Below are 5433 nucleotides of genomic sequence, written 5' to 3' on the forward strand. Positions count from 1 at the left end.
TCTCCAGAGCAGGTTTTGTCTCATAACTGTAGCCCAGGCAGGCCTTGAACTTGAAATCCTTCTGTCTCAGCTTCCTGAGTACTGGGATGACAGGTGTGCATGCACTGAGACCATGTCTCTTCATTGGGAAGCTGAGATTGGAGATCATGAGACAGAGTCAGGCTACCTGGCCTTTGAGAGGACTCTGGGCTGAGTTTTCAAGAATGTCCTATTTACCTAGATAGAAAGGTAACTCTAGAACCTGAGAGGCAAAGAACGGAGGATCAGAAGTCCAGGGTCATCCTTCACTACACAGCCAGTTTAAGACCAGCCTGAGCTACCTGAGACTCTGTCTTGAAACAAAAACAAAAATGAAGGACTGGAGAAATGGTTCAGTGGTGAAGAGCACTCACTGATCTCTCAGAGGATCCAAGGACAGTTCCCAGTGCCCGTTTTATGGTGCACAGTCCTTTGTAACTCCAGTGTTAGGGTTTCCAGCCCCCTCTGGCCTCCACGGACATCTGCATATACATCATCCATAAACTCATGCAGACACACACACTCACACATTTAAAAAAAAATCTTTAAAAACAAACCAGCAAAATCCATCATATTTAGGGCAGGTGGGATGGTTCAGAGGTTAAGAGCACCGCCTGCTCTTCCAGAGGACCCGGGTTCAATTCTCAGCACCCACATGGGGATCTGACACCCTCACACAGACACACATACAAGCCAAACGCCAATGCACATAAAGTAAAAATAAATTGGTTATCTTTTTTTTTAAAAAAATCCATCATGTTTAGCTGCTGTATTTCCACTCTTGCAGAAACCTGACAGACTCATTTTCCTTGGGGCTGAAAATTGAAAGAAAAAAAAAAAGTCTCTCCTCAGCTGAACTGCCAGGTTGCATAGCACACACCCGACTTCCCGTCTCCCAGCAAAGCATACACCCGAAACTCCCTCCCCTGGCAAATGCCTGCACCTGGAGACAGGTGCCTCCCTGGGAAGGGATATTTATAGGCAGGCCTATTTCTAGAGTGAGCTGATCTCACTAATTGTCAACGCTTTACAAAGAGGCCCTCAGAAACCTCGGAAAGATTAAGCTGCCGAAGTGGGAACTGAAGTGGGAAGAGTCTCGGGGCTCTGACTGTTGTGCTACTTAGCTTCTGCTCAGAAGCCACGGATGGAAGCCCAGGTTGCACAAAGGTTAATGGGATTAAAGGCGTGCGCCACCACTGCCCGGCAAGGTTAAGGTTTCTTATTGATAAACGGCTGGTCCGGCCTCAGCCCCAAGCCTGCCTCGGTGTCTTTTTTTGACATTTAAAATGTTTATTTTATGTGTGCATGGGTGAAAGGCACGTGGGCATGCTCCAGTATGCATATATGGAGGTCAGAGGACAGCCTGTGGGTCTCAGTTCTCTTCTTCTACCATGTGGGTCCCAGGGATCAAACTCAGGTCTTCAGGCTTGGCAGCAAGCCTCCTTACTGGCTGAGCCATCTGGCAGGCCCATTTCAGATACCTTCAAAATAAAAAAATAAATAAACTGTGTTCTTGAAGTGTGCCCTTCCTCTCATGCACACGTAATTTTTTAGGTGTAATTTTTTTTTTGAGAGGAAACCATATGTCCAGTTATTGGCATCATTAACTATGAACAAGACAGGTGTTTTGGTTTTGGTTTGTTTTTCCTTTCAAAGTGAGGTTGAGTTCAATCACTGGAGCAGGTGCCCACACGTCTTCACTTTGAAGATGCAGTTCTTTACACTTCAGGCAGGGACCATATTCCTTTCGAGAAATTTTTACGAAGCTGCGGGAAGTCTCCTTAGCATTTGCTTTGAAGCCTGTCTTTCAGGTATCCTTCACAACCTTTACATAGATCTAGTGGAAGCTGATGTGAGTCCCACCTGTGGCCAGCACCTCATCATAATATCTAAGGAGGGGCATGCTGGGGTGATCCCTGGGGTTCTATAATATTGGGTGCTCAGCCAGCTGCAGGATGGTCAGACTTGAGGAGAAGATACGGGTTTTTTGTTTGTTTGCTTGTTTGCTTGCTTTGTTTTGTTTTAGAAAAAATAGGAACTTTGAAAACAACACAAACATTTGGCTGTACCAAGAACAGAATATGAATAAAAATATTAGAAAATTAGGCCTACAATAGAAAATGTGGTACCTTTACACAATGGAATACTACTCAGCTATTAAAAACCATGACTTCATGAAATTTTCAGGCAAATGAATGGAACTAGAAAATATCATCCTGCGTGAGGTAACCCAGTCACAAAAGAGCACACAAGGTATGTATTCACTGATAAGTAGATATTAGCCCAAAAGTCCAGAATACCCAAGATTCAATTCACAGACCATATGGAGCCCAAGAAGAAGGAAGACCAAAGTGTGGGTGCTTCAGTGCTTCTTAGAAGGGGGAACAAAATACTCACAAGAGGAAATACGGAGACAAAATGTGGAGCAGAGACTGAAGGAAAGACCATCCTGAGACTGCCCCACCTGGGGATCCATCCCATATACAGTCACCAAACCCGGAAGCTATTGTGGATGCTGGGAAGTGCTTTCTGACAGGAGCCTGATATGGCTGTCTCCTGAGAGGCTCTGCCAGAGCATGACAAATAGAGGCAGATGCTTGCAGCCAACCATTGGACTGAGCGTGGGGTCCCTGATGGAGGAGTTAGAGAAGGGACTGAAGGAAGCAGAGGGGGTTTGCAGCCCCATGAGGGGAGCAACAGGGTCTACCGGCCAGACCCACCCCACTTTGGAGCTCCCGGGGACTGGACCACCAACCAAAGAGTACACATGGAGGGACCCATGGCTCCGGCTGCATATGTGGTGGAGGACGGCCTTGATGGACATCAGTGGGAGGAGAGGCCCTTGGTCCCGAGGATGTTCGATGCCCCAGTGTAGGGGAATGCCAGGGTGGGAAGACAGGAGTGGGTGGGTGGGAGAGCACCCTCATAGAGGCGGGGGAGGGGATGAGATAGAGGGTTTCTGAAGGGGAGTCCTGGAAAGGGGACAACATTTGAAAAGTAAATAAAGAAAATATCCAATGAAAAATGAAGAGAGAGAGAGAGAGAGAGAGAGAGAGAGAGAGAGAGAGAGAGAGAAAAGACAAAAGAAAGAAAATTGTGCCCTAACTTTAGAGGAATGTGCTCCTAAAACACCAAGCTTTACAGTTTTCTTTGTCAAGCCTGACAGGTCAAGCTGCTCCGTGGAACTGGGATTTGTCTTTTGCTTGGTTGTTCTTCTGTTCTAATTATCATAACTTGTTAGCTTAAAGACAGCCAGGGGCTGGAAAGACGGCCCAATGATTAAGAGCTCTTCAGAGGACCAGAGTTCAGTCCCCATCCAAAGGTTAAACAGTTCCTAACAGCCTGTAACTCCCAGGAATCTGATGCCCTCCTCTGGCCTCTAGGGGCACTGTTAGACTGTTGTACTTAAAACTAACAGGGCATTCTACCCCACCTTTGAATATACAGTTCCCAAATGAAAGACACAAAACCTTCATATTTATAATAACCCTTAATCACGTCAGAGCTGAGCAGATGTCAACCCTCCAAGCTATTTTACCTACTTCCCTCAATAACTCTGAGATATAACTTGCCATGTTCTGTCTGGGCAGCTCATACTCTGACTGGCCAGCCCTTGTGGCCAGTTCTCACCACCTCTTACTCCATGGAATCTTTCTCTCCTCTCTCCTCTCCCCTCTTTCCTCCTTGTGCTCCTCCTCAGACTCTAAGCTTGGCAACTGAAGCCCCGCCTACTTCTGCCCAGCTATAGGCTGTAGGCATCTTTATTCAACCAAGAGTTTTAAATTAAGGACCAAGGTTACTTGGCATCACTTGGTGTATGTGAAGATTTCCTCATCCTTGAGGCAGCCAGGCCTGGGGGTCGGTATTACCATTATAATACATAGCAGCAAACCAAATTCAACATTACATACACACACACACACACTCACACACACATGTACACACACAGGCACACATACAACACACACATGCACGCACACACCATTTAGAATAAAATAAATCTTTAAGAACCAGGTGTGATAGCACACAGCTTTGATCTCAGCACTCAAGAGGTAGAGAGGCAGGAGAGTCTCTGAATTCAAGACCAGGCCAGTCTATAAACAAGTTTCAGGATAAATACATTTTTAAACAGTAATAAATTTAAAAAGTTTAAAATAGACTAGAGAGTCGGGCAGTGGTGGGCACACCTTTAATCCCAGCACTTGGGAGGCAGAGGCAGGTGGATTTCTGAGTTCGAGGCCAGGCTGGTCTAAAGAGTGAGTTCCAGGACAGCCAGGGCTACACAAAGAAACCCTGTCTTGAAAAACAAAAAGCAAAATAAAATAAAATAGAGAAAAATAGCATTCAATTTTTTTGGGGGGGGGGTTTTCGAGACAGGGTTTCTCTGTGTAGCCCTGGCTGTCCTGGAACTCACTCTGTAGACCAGGCTGGCCTCAAACTCAGAGATCCACCTGCCTCTGCCTCCCAAGTGCAGAGGATTAAAGAGGTGTACCACTACCGCCCGTCTATTCAAATCATATATAAAATAACAAGCTAAACTATCAATGCAAGCAAACAGTTGCTATGTTCAAAGGCGAGTCTTTCATAAATAGACACAGATCCTGACAGTATAGAAAATAAAAATGGCAACAGGAAATGAGCTACAAACAGCATCAGGCCTCCCCACCCTCACTCCCACCCCACTCTGCGATACCCCACACGGCGGCAGCTTCACAAAGCAAAGGACAGGTTTGCCCTGGACCTTGTGTTCCACGAGCAAGCAAGTGACCAATTTGTTTGCCTGATTTCCTTCCCTCCCTCCCTCCCTAATTGGCAGTCTACACCTGAGTCCCCCGAGGGGTGACCCTATAGGAAGCCACGGACAGAGCCCTGGAGGAAAGACCCTGTCTCTATGCCCACCCACTGCAGCCAATTCAGAATGAGGAAGCCAAGATGGAGGGACAGATCAGGGCTTATGGAACAGAATTCGCACCCAGAACTGGGGAAGATCTTATGCTACAGTGTTCTAGCTCATCCTGACTGTGCTGCTCAGGAGCAGGGCGCTTGCCTAGGTTGTGTAAGGCCCTGGATCCGTGCGCATGCGTGGCTGAGGTAAGAGGGTCCCAAGTTCAAGGCAAGTGTCAGCTACACGGTGTGTTATAGTCTAGCCTGGGCTAAAGTGAGACGCTCTCTCAAAAAGTCTACTCCACCGTAGGAACTGAAGACTACATCCTGGTTGAAGAGAAAGCCTTTCCTAAACTCTCTCCCGTTTCCACGACCTATGGCACCTGCTCGTCTTCACCAGATGGTTCAGCTTGTAAAGTTTGCACCATGGTATGCACTCACCTGAACTCACAAACACACAGCACATACACACTCACTAGTAAGAAGTGGATTACGTATGCGTAATGTCAGGCTTACATACAGACTACACCG

This window comes from Grammomys surdaster, unplaced genomic scaffold (genome assembly GCF_004785775.1).
Source record: "Grammomys surdaster isolate TR1022 unplaced genomic scaffold, NIH_TR_1.0 128, whole genome shotgun sequence".
NCBI classification, from domain to species: domain Eukaryota; kingdom Metazoa; phylum Chordata; class Mammalia; order Rodentia; family Muridae; genus Grammomys; species Grammomys surdaster.